Raw genomic sequence first — 20,471 nt, forward strand, 5'->3', positions numbered from 1 at the left:
ACTTCATATATACATTATTTGACCTTACAACACTGTACCAATTTTTGAAGACTTTTATATGACAAGAGAACTTGCTTCTTTTCAAACTTATCAAGTAGAGACTAGATTGATGATGGCCCTGCACTAAGGAAATAATATGTAAATTGCTTATATGCTTTTTAAAAACAACTTTACCAAAGAATGATATAAATACAAAAAAATGACACATATTTAGAGTGTATAATATGGTAAATTTTGACATATGTATACAGCCATGAAATATCATAATCAATAAAATCAACATATTGAACACCCCATATATTTTTCTCAGGCTTCACTGTGATCCTTTCCTGCCACACTTTCTCTGTCTGATCTACTTTATGTCACAATAGATTAGCTTACAGTTTTTAAGAATTTTATGTAAATGGAACTATATGGTATATGTATATTTTTGTCTGGATACTTTCACAAAGGATAATCATTTGGGGATTCATTTATGTTGTTGCATATACTACTCACTCATTCATTTTTTTTAAGTTTTTATTTAAATTCCAGTTAGTTAACATATAGTGTAATATTAGTTTCAGGTGTAGAATTTAGTGTTTCAACACTTATATAACACCTAGTGCTCATCACAACTGTTCATTCGTTTTTGTTGCTTGGTAGTACTACATTTAATAGATATATCAAAACGTGTTTATCCATTTACCTGGGTTATTTCCAGATTATGGTTTATATGAGTATAGCTGTTATATACAAAAGTCTTTGTAAAGATCTATGCTTTGTTTTATATTGGGTCAAAAGGGATGGTTGGAGCATAAAGCATTTACTTACCTTTGTAAGAAACTACCAGGGGGGCACCTGTGTGGCTCAGTAGGTTAAGCCTCTGACTCTTGATTTCAGCCCAGGTCATGATCTCAGGGTGGTGAGATCGAGTCCCATGTCAGGCTTTGTGCTGAGTGGGGAGTCTAATTCTCTCTCTCCCCTTTTCTCCCTCTGCCCCTCCCCCATTCATGTTCACTCTCCAGTTCCCTCAAATACATAAATAAATAAATCTCGAAAATGAAAAAGAAACTACTGAGGCACTGGGGGCTCAATCAATTAAGGGTCCAAGTACTGATCTCAGCTTAGGCCTTGATCTGAGGGTCATGAGTTCAAGGCCCATGTTGGGCTCCATGCTTGACGTGGAGCCTACATATATAAATAAATAAATGAATAAATAAATAAATAAAATTAAAATTAAAATTAAAAAGCTACCAAAGTCTTTACCAAAATGGCAATACCACTTTATATGCCCACCAGCAATGTATGAGCATCTCATTTACTCCACAGGTGGTAACTGGCACTGTTCCAAACTCTAGGTCAACTCCAGGTACTGTTACCTGTCAGAAGTGATTGTTCTTTTCCCAAATTCCAGCATTTTCTTCACTGACCTCCACTAGGCAGTACTCAGCTGAACACATGAAGGGGGACTCTCTTTCATGTTATTTCTGATTTTCTATTCTGCAAACTGATGGTCTTGGCTTCTGTAGAGATTCAACTCCACTTCTTTCACCTCAGGAACCTGTAGGGTTCAACCTAGGCTCCAAATACCACACTGTGGTTAGGAAATTCTCTCAATGTAGTAAAGTGAGGCAATCTTAGAACTCACTTCATCTGTTTTTCATCTCACGGGGATCACTGCCATTCATTGTCTCATGTCTATTGTCTTAAAATCCACTGTTACATTTTTTAATTTGTTTCAGGAAAGAGAGTGAATCTGGCCTTGGTTAGAATTTAATGTTCTCTATATTCTAATGCATAGAACTATAGCAATTGTCAAGGTACAGTTTCCAAAGGAAATATGGTGGGAATTGAATAAAGAAATTATTAAGAATTCAGGAACTTAAAAAAAAATTATATATACATAAAAATAAGTTACATTATAGTTTTAAAATTAATTTCGAAGTCTTAATCATGGGCCTGTTTCAACATTGTTTTATAAATCTAAGATAAAAATATGTTATCACTTAAATGGATTCTGGATCCATGAATTTCCTTTGTAAAGATGTTTAGATTGATATAAAGTAAAATGGTAAAATGTTTTTATTTGGTATTTGATGATATCTTTAGCAGATGTCATGTATTTAGATCATTACCTACTTCAATATTAAAACATAGTTATAATATGGAACATGTCATAACTTAGTATAGAAACTCTATCTTTCCTTATTTTCCATTGGAAAACATACTGCCTTCTTTTCCTTGGATAGAAATATAAAAATAAATTTAAAATAATAAGTAAATAAAAATAAATGGTATCAGAAAAATAAGTGGTCCTAGTTGATTAGGACCTATTCAATTAGCGTCTTTCAAAATTAGGACCAGGGGACCTCGGGTGGCTCTTCATTAAGCTTCTGCCTTTGGCTTAGGTCATGATCTCAGGGTCCTTGGATCCAAGCCCCGCATCAGGCTTTCTGCTCAGCGGGAAGCCTCTTTCTCTCTCTCCCATGTCCCTTGCTTGTATTCCCTCTCTTGCTGTCTCTCTCTGTCAAATAAGTAAATGAATAAATAATTTTTTAAAAAATAAAATAAAGAAATAAAATTGGACCGAATTGTTTTTAATGTTGCAGATATACTATATGTTTATTCCACAGTTCAAATATTCTTGGCAGGATTTCTCCATGATACCCTTTCTGTTTTAGTATGTATTATGAGTTGTTTATAATCAACTTTTATAGTATCATAAAACAACAATATTTAATGATATTATATTTTATATAATTTATAATATACTAGCCTCTTCATCATTTGTATGCCATTAGGCATACTGTTTATTTCAACTGATTTTCTTTTTTCATATAAATTCTTCTTTAAGGAAGGAAGCATTCTGTTGATTTATGTTCTGACACAGTTTTCTTAATGTGGATAACTATTCTAGTATGTTTTTTGTAACTGTAGCTGTGTCATCAGATTATATTTCACAACAAATTCTAAACTTCAAATTATATATATTAACAATGTAAACCTTCATAGTTCAGTTCAATATGACTATTTGTGAGCAATTAAGCTCAAAACGTATCCTCTCTTTATATCGCCATTATATTCAAATTGCACATATGCTGAAAGAATGTCTATGTTAGAAATATATATGCATTCATCACTTTATAATGAGAGTTCCAATGCTAAGTTTTTTTGCTGTATTATTTAGCCAAACTATGAGCAATGATGTCATTGGAAATTGATGCTTCAGCTAACTTCTTGGCCACAAATTAATTTTATTCTGTCACATATCTTTGATGCAGGCTATGATTAATGTCTTGTCAACTGTATATAAGTATTCATTTTAGTTTTAACTTATTAAGAAGGACAAAGCATTAAGTTTGATATGTGAAATATTGCATACTGTCTTCTATCGGCTTTAAATATGGTTCTCTTTCTGTCAAAGACATCCGGAGAGGTTTTTCATACTTACTGGTTATACTTTGCATGTAAATGTCGCTTATATAAAATTTCAATGAAAGTTGTCTCTCAGATGGTTTGCTTATATCATGGACTTATAGACCAACAGTAATTTGTGGAGTAGCCCAGGTATAATGTGGTTTTCTAACTGCTTTGATTTTGGAGATGTAATGAATAGTGTCCTAGTAACCACTGAAGGGAAAATGGAAGGAGTATGTTTATGCCAACCAGGCAGGCTGAGATCACGTTTCAACATTTTGTGATCAATATTCCTCATGCTGCATACTTTTCATTGTGAAAACGCTGGTCTAAAATTTAGGAGATTGATATTAGTAAGAAGAATATGCTTGAAAATTTTTTTTTTCTGGTCTGCACTGAGCTATTAATGTAATACAAGAGAATGCAGATGGAGAATGGGAAAAAAGGGATAAAGTCAAAGGTTTGTAGTCTTGGTAAAGGGAAAGAGTAGGGTTTAGGGGAATCATGAATATGGGACATTTGGAGAAAGATGTTTCTTGTGGATTTTGCCCTCTCTTTATCTATAAGACTTTTTGAATTTCATAATCTTTATCCATTAAATGAGAATTGACCCTATTTCTTACATTCCAATTGTTGTAGTATTATCTGTTTCATAATAGAGAATATGCTTTCACATCAATCTAGCTAGAGACAGAAACAAGAGCCAAAGTCCTCTGAAATACTTAAAATGCCTAGTCGTTATGGCTTGCTTTTTCATCTCTCTGATTTAAATGTTTAAACTTTTCGATAGTTTTACTGCTCAGGATTGATGGGCTCAAGCAAAAGCAGCTTATCACTGTAAGTTACACTTGGTTGCCAGGCTTAACTCAAAGAAAATGTAAAATATCTTCAGGCCTTCTGATATTTCAGTGCGGTTTCTATAATATGTATGGAAGAATGGAAAATGCTCAACGTCGTGCTGAACTGTTCGCTTAAGTCCTTGCATTTGATAATTCCTGAATATTTCTAGTGTAAGGTGAGGATAGTAATAATGAAAAATAAGCTGGCTTGTGGAATAATAAAACAGGCTTTGACATAATTTGGAGGAACATATTATCTATATATAATAATATTTTGCAGTTTCTTTTTTTTTCCATGTTGTTTGTAAAATATTTCCTATCCTGACCTAGGGATTTTTATATATAAAAGATATCATATAAACTTGCTGCATCTACTTTCCAGTTAAGGTTGCAAGGTGGAAGGCCACTGAAAGCCTCCAGGAGTGTAAGGATTGTAAGCGGAAGCTCCATTCTGATGTGCTGCTTTTTGTCAATCACATCGGACCACTGATTTACAACTTGAATTTCTCTAAGTAGACACAAACCCAAGAAGATTGTCATTGGAACCTGGGAACACAAGAAAGACATGGCATGATTCCATTTGAAGTAAACTTACCTGTTTACGAAGAGAAAACCATATTTTCTTCTTATATGTTTGTTATCATGGATGCAGAGAAGATGCAAAAAAGCTTCTAGCGGATTTTGAAAAATCCGCTTAATGCTTAAAATGGAAGATGCAAAAATAATTTCAATGCTAAAGCCGCACTTGTGATCAAGAATTATTAATAATATGAGTATCTATATATTCTTTAAAATAATTTCATACTCTGTGTGTAATGTATTACAGTGACCGTATTCTTATTTTGGATTAAAGTATTTTAAAGCACCTGTCGTGATTTCCTCTAACGCTTTATGCCAAGTGAACAAGGCGAAATTAAAACATGCGCCACCTAGTGGTCCAGAAACATATGGCTCTTTAATTTTATTGTTTGGAAAATGGAGGGAGAAATCCCTAATTCCCATTCCTCCTCCAGTTTCCAAGTAAAGTGGAGGACTATAAAACTGTTAAGGAAAACTTGCCCCCAGAAGGAGTTAAACAGACAAGGACCGTTTTAGTCGGGACTACTGCAATAGAGAAGTAAGACTATTGGCCTGGGGAGAAAACATGATTTCAACTGCTGAAACCAAAACCAGCAGAGTTTTTAGCCACTGAGTCCGACTGTGGAAAAGCACTGAAGGACCTTAGGGCTGAATTGCGCAATGTGATTAGGCTCTATTCGTTTGCTAATGGCTCTTACAGAAGCGGGGATCCTTTCCCCCCCCTGGTTGATCTTAAGGCATTACCTTCCTTGAGGATCCTATTTCAAGGAATGGACCCCAAGTCCTTGAGAATGGTATTCCTAAATTCCAGGCAAGAGGCAGGAAGAAGATTTACATTTTAAAAAGGTGGAAGAAACTTGACAATCTCAGATTTTCTAAAGTAGAAGTTCTAAAAACTGAGAGGTCAGGGGACTGTGTTCAGGAAGAAACCTAATGCTTAGTTGAAAACAGAACTTTAATGCCGTCTTGGTCAAAGATACACACACATACACAACATACATACGGTTTTCCCCTCTTTCTCTCGGTTTCTTGCTAACATGGTAAATGACTGGGGCAATTAATTTAGTTTTCATAAACTTATTTATTTGCAATGAGAAATGTCCAACGTAGTTTAGTTTTCTTGTGGTTTATATTTTTTAAAATATTTTTCATTACTCATTGACTACCCATTACCTGAGAAAATTCCACAAAATACGTTTAAACGAAAAATTTCTAGAAATCAAGATATCCGTTTGGAAACCAAGATGTGCTTCAGGAATAATTAAAGCATAATGGAGTTCTGTTCATTCTTTCTTTCCTTCCTTCCTCCCTCCTGTCTTTTCTTTCTTTCTTTTTTTCTTTCTTCCTTCCTTCCTTCCTTCCTTCCTTCCTTCCTCCTTCCTTCCTTTCTTTTCTTTCTTCTCTTTCTTTCTTTTTCTTTCCTTACTTCTTTCTTTTCTTTTCTCTCTTCTTTTCTCTTCTTTTTTTCTTTCATCTCAGTTTCTACTCACCCACAGTCTGTGACGATCATACCTTATCCTGGTATCTTGTTCCCCCGTGTATCCTCTCAACATACTGTGGGTTATCACAGGGGTTAGTAGACCAAATAATAATCTTAGAATTCTGAATCTGAAATTAAATTTACTTGTTGGCTTGTGCCTTTAATTTATGATTCCATTTTTGTATTTTCAGCTTTTTGATGTCACATTGTGATATGCAAAATGGAAAATGAAACTTAATCAAGCATTATCATTAAGGGAAAAGAACAAATGTAATTTTAAATGAAGATATTTATTTGATGACAGATAACTAATAATCAAAGCAGTTAAAGTAGTTTCAAAATAATTAACTTCTTTTTCACCTGATGACTTTTCCTCATCCTTTGAGGAGATTCTTTTCATCTTGCATCCCAGAAAACCTATCTTACAGCTGATCATTAAAGCTGTAGCATAGTTACCTCTAATGCTATCAATTTTCAAAACATTACAGTTTTATTGACACTACTCATGAACATCATATTATATAAAACACAAACTAAAAACAGAATGTATGTGCCCCCTCTTATATTCTTTTTTTTTTTAATTTTTTTTTTAAAGATTTTATTTATTTATTTGACAGAGAGAGATCACAAGTAGGCAGAGAGGCAGGCAGAGAGAGAGGAGGAAGCAGGCTCCCTGCTGAGCAGAGAGCCTGATGCCGGACTTGATCCCAGGACCCTGAGAGCGTGACCTGAGCCCAAGGCAGCAGCTTAACACACTGAGCCACCCAGGCGCCCCCCCACCCTCTTATATTCCTAAGAAGGGACAGGGATAATTTCTTGGAGAGAAATTAATTAAGGGAGAGACCTTTATACATAAGATGCCACTTTTTCTTTCTTTCTTTTTTTTTTAATTTTATGTATTTATTTGACAGAAAGAGAGATCACAAGTAGGCAGAGAGGCAGGCTGAGAGAGAGGAAGAAGCAGACTCCCTGTTGAGCAGAGAGCCCGATGTGGGGCTGGATCCCAGGACCCTGAGATCACGACCCGAGCCAAAGGCAGAGGTTTAACCCACTGAGCCACTCAGGCGCCCTAGGATGCTACTCTTGATTTGATCACTTATCAGACTTCTGCATTATGTTTATTTTTTGCGGGCATGTTTAGGGTGAGTTTGTAGATTTGAGTTAATTTATCTCTTTAAATTAAATAACTTTTAAAAAATGTTTAATTTACCAATATTTTGTAAAATATTCCAGAAGCACTAAATTGGGGGCAGGGGGACTCATTTGACTTAATCTCAGTCATTTCCAATATAACTTTTTTGTAGACAATTAGAATTTCATTAAAATCTACCTTCTCTCTGAAAATGAGCTCTAGAACAAACAGCTTGTCACTGACAAAGCTTGGGTGAGCCTAATGAACTATTGTATTTAAAGTAAATACATTTCTATGTTTCCTTCTTTTTAAAACATACATTTATTTATTTATTTAATTTATTGAGAGCATACATGATTGTACATGCTCCTGTGCATGCTTTTAGGGAGAGGCAGAGGGAGACAATTTCAAGCATGAAGCCAGGTATGGGCTGAATCCTCTGACCCTGAGATCATGACCTGGGCCAGAATCATAGGTTGGTAGCTAAACCGACTGAGTTACCCAAGCATCCCTCTATATTTCCTACTTAAGTCTTTATTTTAACTATTCAAAAATCTTCAGATGGTTATAATTTAACAAATACGCTTTATTCTTCAGTTTTGAAAAAACTGTATTTCCTCATTCTAGCATTAAGAAAAGCATAAAACTCATTAAAACTCAATTTATATAATCTCTACCCTTTCCAGCTGACAGTGAAACAAAATCTTTAAATAGGAAGATAAGTAATTTGGAAGGTGAGTAATTTGCTTCTAATTATTTCATTGAAGAAGCCTGTAAAGTTTAGCAGACTTTGAAAAATTCATTCAACTATAATAATATTCCGGTATCTATACAAACTCTAAATGCATCTATTTACCATTCATGGAGCTGAAAGTAAACAGAAATGAAAGTATTTCATGTTACAAATGATGTGGATGAAACAATCATATTGTATAGTAATATATTCTAATTTGGAGGATATGTAGTTTATTATATACTTGCCCTTCTTTTGATGAAGGAGGAACACCATTTTATACAAATATGACACACCCATTCATGTGTGTATGTTTTCTTTTTTTCCCAGATACCCCTGGAATACCTCTCTTCCTAATAAAAGTCATTTAATGTCACCTCCATTTCCAGACTTCATCAAACTCTTCATTAAAATGATCATTCCCTACCTTGTGTCTCTGCTATGACCAGTTCTGCCCCCACTATAATATCTATACTTTTATAAATTCTCCTTTAACTTCATGGAAGTCCCTTCAAGTGAAAAACTGTTGAACTTATCTTCCCATCTTGAAGATCGGATAAAGAGAACTGGTAAAATTAACTATGGAATTATAATAGACACCAGTGAAGTCCTATTTTTTTCTCCTTTCTTCTCTTTGCTATTTTAAAAAGCAATTGCACAAAATAATCTATATATGTTATTATAGATACACACTCTCTCTATATATATATTTGCACACACACATGCATGTGTGTGCACACACACACACATACACACATATATATATATACAAACATTATTTAGCAATAAAGAAGAATGATGCCCTTATCCATATTACAACATGGAAGAAACTCAGCAACACGCCAAGTAAAAGAAGCCTGACACAAAACACCACATATTGTATGTATTATATAATTTCATACAAAATGTCCAGAATAGGAAAATCTATAGACACAGAACATAGATTACTACTTAGATTATTAGGTTAGATTGGGATTGTTGGAGAGGATAGATAAGGGAAATGATAGCTAAAAGAAAGAAGGCTTCTTTTTGAGATGAAAAAATATGTTCCACTGGCTGTGGTGATGTTCACACATGTCTTCGAATATACTGAAAAATATTGAATGTACACTTTAAATAGGTGAATTGTACAGTATATGAATTGGATCTCAATGAAGCTGTTAAAAAATTCATGGAATAACATACTAAGCAGGAACCAAAAAATAGATTTTGAATTTTTGTTTCATATATCTTAAAAGTCAACAAATATGTGTAATAAGTTTTTCCTTAGTAATACGATATTTTCTGTGATCACAAGATGACACGCTTAGACAAGGGCTTTAAACTTATTTTTTTTACTATGAAGGCTTGATGAGACTGTTATTTGTGGCATGATTTTCTAATATTATTTAGGGTTTCTATGATCAAAGAATGTGGTTGTGCCATTTACCTCTTTTCAGTATCTTTTCCATAGTAACATTTTATGTGTCCTATGACCAAGCATTTCAATGTGTATGTGAGGAAATCTCTAGCCTTATATGAATTTGTAAAGGAAAAATACTCAAAATTTTTTATTAAGTGACATAAAAATGGAAAAAACTCATTTATTTTTAGATTTAATATTTATAAATAGCTCTATGAAAAATAATTTTTTACTTGGTAACTACCAAATATTAATAGTGTAAAAAATCCCTGAGGGGGAAAAATATCCAAATTCACCTCAAATTTGTACAAGATTTAAATTTCCATTTACAGATAGTAGAATTTTTTTTTTTTTTTTAATCCTTAGGAGATTCCCTGGAGAAGTTTTGCATGTAAGTCTTTTAGCAGTGATCTTTGGAACAAAGTTATGAAGGAGTCAAGGCAAGCAAAGATGAGCAGAAGAAGAAGTCATGTTGGTATATAGTCGCCACAACCTGTAAGCAAGTCTGGAGCTGAGGTGGACCTTCAGAGATGTTTTTCATTGAAGTAAAGGATGGAGGACTCTTACTCCCTCATCACACAGTTTATAGAACAAGTTGTCTGTCTCCCAGGGAGTGGGTCATTTCCTTGAAGGAAACAACTCCCTCTAAGCCAGGGGAAATCTGGGAAGACACTGTATTATAAACTCCCAGCAACCACAGAAATGGGGGTCTCTGCCCTGAAGGGTGTATTTGGGTTGGTGCCTACACTACAGCTTGCAAAAGAAAAGGGAGAAACTAAAAGAAAATATTTGATACATATAATTAGTTACATTGAGATAAGGCAGGAGAAGTAGAAGCATGTAAAGTGTAAAATCAAAACAAAAAAAAAAAAACATTTAAAGTTTAAAAATTCCTTTATGTTGGATAAGGAAATACATAATTTCTTACCATTTATTTTGTATTTATCGAACTGTTAAAAAATCCATGCATACTCAACCTTAACATACATGTTGTATGCCAGGTAATTTAAATGTGATAAAACTAAATACTAATCTTTAATGATAATCTAGGAATAAACATCAACTCTCTCTTATTTTTCTTCCAAAGTAAATTACCAACGATTTCTTTACTTTTGACCAACATATGAAGAAAAAAATCCTTTTCACTACTGAGGGGAAAACACTCTTTCTTTGCTTCTGTATGCATTTGATGAATTTTTACAGCCTCTATTACTTAGGTAAATTCTCTGCTATGTTTTCTTTCCCATTCTTTGTATATTGTGTTAACCATGTCATCTCAATGCCACTATCAGCCTTCATGAGGGGAAGGTTGGACCTTCTATATCTTTATAATTCAGAATGACAAGAACTGAACTTTGATTTATAGATGTTAAATCCAGATTGGATACTCAATTATTCTGGTAATACTTTCAAGGACTTTTTTTTTCCAGAAATTTTAAAAATACAGAAGAACAGAAGTATATAAAAATAATAAAATAAATCACTTCTATTTCCATACCCAGAATTGACAACCATTACTATTTTGCAATTTTCTAAGAAAATGATGACTGTTTCCTCTCACCAAATAGCCTAAACCTAATTATTTGAAAATAGTCATTCAGAATCTTCCAATAAAATAATCTGGACTACATTTAAAAAATTATTATTGATCTGTCTTTCTTATTGAATTTTCTCATAGATTTCAGAGTTTGGGCTTGCCCATACATTTTGAGTAAAGCACACAGTTAAATATCTCCTGTCCCTATGTCCCTTGTGCATTGCCTCCAATATTTAACTTGTCGATGGCTTCTAATAAATCCTCTGTAAGACCCATAGAAAAACAAATCTTAGCGTGTCAGTGTTACCCCACGGTGATGAGAAAGAAAACACGCAGTCTTGACAGCTGACATCTGGTATCTGGTCTAGTTCCCATCAGCTAGGTTGTCTTGTTCTCTTGCTGAAAATAAACATTTTCACAGAATATCAACATCAGATGTGGACTCTCTGTGATCATCATGGAACAAGACAAAAACAAGACCATTCTGTAATCAGGAACTGTGAAAACAAACACGCAGCACAACCACATAAGTGACCAAGCGTCCCTCTCCACCAGCTCACTTGGGGGCTATGGCTTCTTCTCCAAAGATAACTCAGCTCAGCTCATTCCTCTAACCTACTATATAAAACACATTAGGACACCCAGTCCCTCGATTCTTTCTGCTTTCTGACAACACCCACTCTGAATCAGACTCCCATGTCTTTGAACCTTCCTCCCACTCACTGAATGCTGCACAAATCTTAAACCAGGGCCTCCCAAGCCTTTCTGAGGTGGAAAGAGACATACCATGGTTCTGACGGTTTGCGTCGCTCTGTGTTACACCAAGTACTAAACACACCTTTATTGGACTGCGAGTGTGTGACTGATGATCTTTGACTTTTTTTGCCTCAACTGTGTGATTGAATGTCTTGGCTCAGTTCATGGTGCACAGGTCCTCTCTGTGTTGTCTTTCTCTAAGCCCACATGCCTCGCTCCCGGAAGAATTCAGTCTCAACATTTTTCTACCATATTTTCGTCAGTTGAAGAATTGTATCCATGGACTTTGAATTTCCACATTAAACCTGAAACAGTCTCCCATCTTTTTTTTTTTTTTTTTAAATCAGTCTCCCTTCTTAAGGGAAACATTTTAAACTCTTTTATTATACCACTTTGAATCAAAAGCCCAGCAGGTCTGCACTTCAGCCTGCTCACCATTTTTGTTTTTCTCTTTATGTCCTGCAGAGATGTTTATCTTGTCTGAAATCCTCATTAAAACTTTTGTTTTCCTCTTTATCTGATAGCAGTGTGTGTTTTTGATAGAGGGGCAGTTAAATGGAACTGAACCATCTTGACCAATGAAACAGCATTCGTATGTTGGTCTTACTTCCCTCAAGTTTTAAAACAAAATAAATAGAACATTTATTTATAACATCAAAGTCTCTTTTGACAACCAGCACAAACCTATGCCTTTATTCTATCCCCAAGGCAACCATTCTCATGAGTTCGTGATACATCTTTTCTGTCTCTATTTTTCCACTTTTCCACGCAACATGTGCAACCATGTACAATATGTTATTCTTGGTCTGTGTTTTAAAATTTACATAAATGGCATCATTGTCTTTGTATCATTCTGTAATACTGTTTTTTTCTCTGGATAGTCTGATTTCAGACCTACACGTGCTGGGCTCCGTGCTTCTATGTATTTCCCTTAGCTGCTGCATCCTGGACAATAGAGTTAAATATCACCTTTTTGTTAAAAGATTTTGTCACCAGAAAATAAACATTGTATTATCAGTTCTCATATACGTACAAGAGGAAACACGTGTTCTAAGGCTATTTGAAGATGTTCAAAGCATCCTTCAGAGTATGGTTATTTTCCAGAATTATGATTGATATGTTTGTGCATGAATTTCCAACATTCAAAAGGCCTCTAAAATGCCCTTTTGTAGTCTGTTGTCTATTTTTCATGCTCTATTAAGGCAATTTGAAATGTTTGCAAAGCTTAAATCTTTTTCTTCCTATCTTTCTAATTTTAATTGTTTTTCTCCATTCAAAGGGTTAATAATTTAATAAGTCAACGAGTCTAATAAGCTGGGACAATGACTATCTAACAAAGTCCTAAATTCTGCAGAAAATTTCTGCATATCTCCCTAAGGTTTAAGAAAATCCTTACTTATAATTCTTAGCTCGACTCAGGATCTGGGATTTAAATTCAACTTCTTTTCACTACATCTGTATCTTTGGGGTAAATACCCAGTAGTGCAATTGCAGGGTCATAGAGAAGCTCTATTTTTAATTTCTTGAGGAATCTCCACACTGTTCTCCAAAGAGGCTGCACCAACTTGCATTCCCACCAATAGTGTAAGAGGGTTCCTCTTTCTCCACATCCTCTCTAACACATGTTGTTTCCTGTCTTGCTAATTTTAGCCATTCTGACTGGTGTAAGGTGGTATCTCAATGTGGTTTTAATTTGAATCTCCCTTTTGGCTAGTGATGATGAACATTTTTTCATGTGTCTGTTAGCCATTTGTATGTCTTCATTGGAGAAGTGTCTGTTCATATCTTCTGCCCATTTTTTGATATGATTATCTGTTTTGTGTGTGTAAATTCAGCTTCTATAGATCTATCTTCTACCATGTGGTCTAGCAATTTTACAATGTGGTTGTTCCTTTCCTGAGAATACCTAAACAAAGTGTAACTAATTTAGAAGATCAGAGGAAAGAGCGGAAGAAATAGAGACTGTACATGTGTTGTGCAGACATGTCTGATTGGTAAGAGAGAAAGTTTCAGGGAGGGCAAGTTTCAGAAGGAGATAGCCTTTCAGGGATCTGATCTTGGATTTAGAATTTTATTTCTGAGACTCTATATGCTAATTAAAGAAGCTGACTATTTAATATTTCAAATGATATCTCTTTTTTTTCCCCTTTGAGTTCCTCCAAACATATTAATTTCTAGCTCTTGACATGTAAAAACTTTCCCATAATGATGATCTTCATTTAAGGTCAAGATTTTGCCTTTTATAGAAATAGGTGAAACTTTACATGGGAAGCAGAAGGAGGTTTGGAAGGAGACGGCAGATCTGACATTTCTTAACAGAAAGAAACCCTGATAGTTGGCGAGCCATGGTTTACAGTGTTTTGGGTTTCCCTATCAGAAACTAGAAAGAGGCTGTGTGAATAATAACCTGAAAAATCACTGACCCCAAAATATGGAATAAACACAGAGCCAGAAAGCAGTTTCTTGAAGGTTTTATAGGAGATCCAAGGGGAAGTTGGACAATTCTGCTTATTATCACAAAAGTCATTAGTCGAACAGAATTCTGACGAGTTTTCAGAACTAGCTTTCATTTCTCACCTTTCTACATTATTATATATTAAAGTAGTTGCTAATTATGAGAAGCATCTATCTGCTTTTAAAAAACTCAACCCAAGTATCTGTGGTTTGAAATTGTACACTCTTTCTATCCTTTTTGTTCCTATTTAGTATGAATTTTCTTTGCTTAATTTTCTTTTTTCTGGCTTTTCATAGATTTATCTAGTTTTTAAATTTCTATTATTCCTCCCCCTGTCGGAAATACACCCATTTCACTTTTATTCTGCTAATTATGGTCATTTTACTATTAACATATATATTCATTTTAGATCTTCTAACAAGGAACTTTAATATCCTGCTGCTTCTCCTTTGCTCAGTTTTCATGTTTTGAATTTAAAATGTTACTTTCATCATATTTTAAGACAATAAACAATTATTCTTTCATAATTAAGATTTTTATGTATATGACAGTTTGATTAATTTCTGTGCTTGTGCTTGATAATTGTACCTTTCCTTCTCTTCCTATTTGGTGTCCATACCAGCTTTTCTGGGAGTATAGCTGTAGTAACAGTAGGTCTGTGAGCAGTGAAACTTTTTTGTGATATTATGTCTAACGAGCTTTATTTTGCTCTCCTGCATGAAGAAAAAGATAGCTTGTTACAGGATTCTATGTTCTACTTTTGAGTTCAGTATTTTAAAGATGTTACTCATATCTATTTTGCTCAGATAAGAAATCTGAGTCATTCTCTGCCTGTGCATCATAGCTAACCTCACTTTTCACTCTAATTGCTTTTCTGATTTTGTCTTTACACTCTTACTTCTAGGGATTGTTCTTTTAAATATACATATTGTGTGTGTGTGTGTGTGTGTGTGTGTGTGTGTGTACATGATTAAAAACGTAAACTTCTCAGGATACATCTAATTTTCATTTATAGGGATTAATATCTTCTTGAATTCCCATTGAAATCTCCTTCCTTCTCAGTTCAGAGTTTTGAGAACTCCAATGATGCATGCTTTATTAGTAAGCTCCTTCTCTTTAAATTTTGTGACTAGTTTATATTTCCTATCCTTCTAACTCTGTTCATACAACTTGAAACATTTATTCGATTCTACCATCTCATTTGCCAATTATGATATTAGTTGTTGCACATCCAGTTTGTGGGATTTTTAAATTATTTTTCCAGTAACTTTATTTTTGTTAGAACAATTTCTGTTTTTTCAAGTACATCTGTTCTTCTTTTATGGGCATTATCCCCACCCTATTTAAACTGAGGCTACTTAAAAAATAGTTCTACATTTTAAAAAGCACTTTTAATGCATTATTAAACTAATTTAATGAAGTGTAAATTTGTCCATTTGTTGCACCTGTTGCCAATCATATCAATCTTCTGTAAATCATGGCACTGGGATTCCCCTTGGAATTAAAAATATTTTTGTGAACTCATCTTGAATAACCTTCTTTTCTCCCTAAACAAGCCAGCCATTCAAGCTGTATATCTCTTTGTCTCTTCTCCAAGACTTAACTGCTTTGGGTGTCTCCAACTACACAAAAAAGTGCAATTCTGTTTCTAAGGTTATAACCCAATACCTTGTCAAGCAGATACATTTATGTTTCCTCCCACCTCTTTCAAAAAGGAATACAACCTTTCTAGGGACTAGTTGAGGATAGTGGAAATAGTTATTTGCCCTTAACCCATAATCGTGGAGATCAACCCAAAGATTAATGTACAGATCTTGGTTTATTTGCAGGGTATATTTAGCTCCCATTCTAAAGCAGGCATTAAAGCATCAGTTCTTATTCCAAATGCTTAATATCCAGCCCTCCCTAGACCCTCAACTTAAGGTTATAGATTTTCTCTTTATTAAGTCCATGGTGATTTTCTTTGTGTTCATTATTATTGTTGTTACTACCCTATCCTTCAATTCTTGACAAATACCCTTTATGCTGCTTATCTATGTTTGGATCAGAGAAAGGATTTTCTCTCTGTTCCAAGCAACTCAGTGGTAATTTTTTGTTACCTTTTTAGTGTTTTGTCTGTTAAACTCAATTTTTTGGTACAGGGTTAGGTCACTATTCTATAGTTTTCATTGTCTTCCCAACTAGAATGCGATTTAAAATACTGGAAGAACTACTCCAGATTCATGACTGAGAATGTTTCATTTACATCGTTTTGCTAAGGGAATTCTGAAATATATGAAGGAAGAGGAGTAAAGGGGTGAGAAGTTGGAGGAGTAGAAAAGGACGATGAGGAAGAAGAAGAGGAGGAAGGAATAAAATGTTAAATCATAAAATGCCAAATGCCTTTCATTTTCCCCTAGAACACTAACCTCAACCAATATAACTTACTCTAAAGTGAAAAATTATAGTCATTTTTATTCATGTGTCCCCGAAATGTAGCCAAGAGCCCGACATATAGCAGATCGTCAAAAAGTGTGCATCTCATTACTTTATCATGTTATTGCTGGGAAAAGTTATGGAACTGCAGCTAATTTTGCAGAAACTGTTTAATGTTAAAGTCATTACAAACAAAGATATAGCACGAGGGTCTCCTGTAGGGTTTCTTCAAATTCTATATAGCTGGGAAACATGAGAAAATTTGGATTTCTCATTTCTAGGGATGACGAAGAAAAGTTATTTCTGTGCTGACACTTGTCAATTGTTGCAGTTGTCATGATTAATATTTAGAAAGAGTTGCACCTTACTGCCAGGCTCTGTGGGTGCCATGACTTCCTAAGAAAACTGTGGTTCTCAGACCAGTTATAGAACATCAGTAAATCTAAATGCAAGCCCATTGCCCTGATACCATTGGTTTACTTGTAAAAAGGAGCTCTTACTGTAAAGAACTCTTTGATATCAGAGACCAGGCATCTTTGCATTTGCCCTCATAGTGAGCGTAATAAATATTTGTTACTGCCATCTCCATAACATTTATACTCAGCCCGTCTCTCTCTTCAACCCATTATGAATGGAGAGCCATATGGAACTGCAGCAGAAAACAAAACAAAAACAAAAACAAAAACACTCCATATCAGATCCAGTCGCCAATCACCAGGCCTGCAGTAAATTGCCCAGTACTTTGTCAGTTTAATTTAGTTCTTTTACCTTGAATCCCATGGTACCCCCTTTAAGCTCTTTTCATCCCTTTTATTTCTTTTCATCATTATCCAGTTCTGAGTAACCGTCATGAAATTTTCTGGGGCCACATTTGAGGAACTATTGGTTTAAAAAGTAGGTTAGTGTTCTTTTGTCTGTAAGAATTTTCCCCTCTCTTTTCTACAGAGTTTGATTAATATGATCAAATTAGACAAATACATAAAAATCCATGTTCCCAATGAAATATTAATAAAAATTTCTTATTATAATTTTTCTGTAAAAAACTATTCAATTTGAGATAATTCTTTCTTGTGCAGCCTCAAAAGTTTATTTTCTGACAAAGTAAAATGAACTTAATTCTAAACTTATCCCACAGTTTTTATGCAAACAGAGAAAATCTTGAGCTTACACTGATTTAAGAAGTATTCTTTATTTACTGATTTTTTTTTTTTTTGGTAAATGAATTGTGTACACAGCAAAAAGGGGAAAAACAACTTACTGTACACTGTTCTGGAAATTACTGTTTGTCAACAGAATGGATTATTGGTGAATACATATAATAAAATATGAAAACTGAATGATAAAGCATCATTGGTTAATTAATAGTAATAAATGCAATACATTTTATACAGAGTTTTAAAGTTCAGTGTTTTTAGTGGTCTCATTCCATTATATAAAAATATAAGGTAATTCATAAATCTTTCAACACTACCAACCAAGACTTTTTTTCAGTTTCTTCTGCATGGGTCAATTTTTCCATTCAGTGTGGGAATTAGTTGACTCGGCTAGGAATCTAAAAATTGTGTTTGCTAGCAAAGAAAGAAGGCAATTGGCAGACACTCATAATCCAGTTATTGTTTGACTTAAACACTCTAGCTGCCAACTCCAAGAGAAAGTGGAAGGAAGAGAACAGGAATGGGCTTAAAATTCATTTGTTGATTTGGAGGAAAAGCACAATACAGTTTCACTACATTAGTTGCTTTTCATGTTTTCTTTCATTAGACAATTTTTTTTCTAGTCTGCAGGATTTAGAAATGACGTCTTGGTACACAGTTACAATTTAAATCATGTAGCCATTTGTTGTTTTCATTTAAGAAAAGCAAGTTTCCAATTGAAATAGAAGGGAAACAGAAGTTCTTACAGCATCTCTGTATTTATCAATGAAAAGGAACAAATGTTTGGCTCCTCCAGAAAATTCAGAGGTATTTGCCAGCTGGGAAGGGTGATGGTGATCAGAGAATTGGGGGAGTTAAACATTTTCTAACAAACGTCTCTTTGCAAGAAAACTTTGCAAGGAGGGCAACAGGTGCATACTTTCTCACAATCCTGAGAATTTTAATGCTACATTTTGAGTTTTAGAATAGAACACAGAACAGAATACAAAGAGCCCAAACATTACATTCTGTCTTCCTCAGTGCTGTTTCTCTTTACTCTTAAAGTGCAATGGCTCAACCCCCCACTGATTCTATGTGGTAACTGCAAGCAAGGTGCTTAAAAAGTGCTTTTCCCTTAATTTTTATGAAGGTTGAAACCATAGGATCTATTCAGCTGAGAGTAAGCAAACTCTCTTTTGTAAAGGATCCAAATGTTCCCAATGTGTGAAAAAAACAAAACAAAACTTTTAAAAGCTGTCTTAATTCTAATGAGGTCTCCTTAACTTACTAATGAAAACACAGGCTAGTTCTCTGTTTTAGGAACTGGAGTTGCTCTGGGGCTCATGGGATGGACTACGAAAAAGTGTTGCAATTTTACAAAATATGTTCTAAAAGCCACAAATACCTCCTTATGACCTTTACTACAATCCTAGTACTTTGGTCAGAAACTATTCTTAAACAATTACCTGTATATTTCTTAATGTGTTCTCTCTAGGGCTTGTTTTAGAATCAGAGTGTTTGTTAAAAATAAAGATATTATCTTCTACCAACTGAATCTATATTTTAAAGTATGAGCCTAAAATCTAGCTTTTTTTTTTTTAAGATTTTTATTTATTTATTGAGAGAGAGGCAGTGAGAGAGAGCATGAGCGAGGAGAAGGTCAGAGGGAGAAGCAGACTCCCCATGGAGCTGGGAGCCCGATGCGGGACTCGATCCTGGGACTCTGGGATCATGACCTGAGCAGAAGGCAGTCGTCCAACCAACTGAGCCACCCAGGCGTCCCTAATCTAGCTTTTAAAAAAGTCCCCCTAGGGGCACCTGGGTGACTCAGTGGGTTAAACTCTGCCTTCAGCTCAGGTCATGATCCCAGAGTCCTGGGATTGAGCCCCACAGAGGGCTCTCTGCTTAGCAGGGGGGCTGCTTCCTTCTCTCTCTCTGCCTTCCTCTCTGCCTACTTGGGATCTCTGTCTGTCAAATGAATAAATAAATAATCTTTAAAAAAAAAAAGTAAATCTTGTGCATTCTAAAATTTGAAAACTGCTTTTCAAATGTATGCCATATTTTACCTGTCTAGTCATCAGGTATCTCTACAGTACTGGCCAAATAGGCCAAACAATTTCCTAATAATAAAGATGAGACTTAAAAATGTCAAAAAAAAAAAAAATCTTCATTTAAAAAGTGAACAGAGCGACATGGACTCCTCTGTTTTCCTCCATTTTCAAATCTGCTCTAAGGTTTCAGGTATGTTTCTTTCCCCCTTTAAATGCCAGTGTAAGGCTGTTATAAAGATGACATAGATAATAATACATGCAGAGTACTTGGCACCAAAGTGAAATCAGACAGTAAAAAGACGAAATGTCATTTATTGAGTGTTTAGTACACGCCAGCCTCTCTCCTGGGTGTTTTATATGTACCGACTCATCCAAACCTCACAGCAAACCAGTGAAATAAATGACTTGTATCTGAGTTTTACAGATAACAAATAGAGGCAAATGTGAGATTCTAAGCTCCAGAGCTGGTAAGTGAAAACCCTAAGCCTGGGGCTCCAGTCCAAGTAATGGGCTTAAGAAACACGAGTCAGACTGGCAGGGGATGCAGAAGTGACACAGGG

General features: G+C 34.7%; 1 long non-coding RNA gene across 1 annotated transcript; it reads left to right on the forward strand.

Moving 5' to 3' along the window:
* The first annotated feature begins 8,114 nt into the window (after positions 1-8,114).
* On the forward strand, positions 8,115-10,022 carry LOC116574484. The gene is made up of 3 exons (XR_004279340.1): positions 8,115-8,163; positions 8,493-8,731; positions 9,931-10,022. It is a non-coding gene; the product is annotated as an uncharacterized LOC116574484 (long non-coding RNA).
* The last annotated feature ends 10,449 nt before the right edge of the window (positions 10,023-20,471 follow it).

This window comes from Mustela erminea, chromosome 15 (genome assembly GCF_009829155.1).
Source record: "Mustela erminea isolate mMusErm1 chromosome 15, mMusErm1.Pri, whole genome shotgun sequence".
Lineage (NCBI taxonomy): Eukaryota > Metazoa > Chordata > Mammalia > Carnivora > Mustelidae > Mustela > Mustela erminea.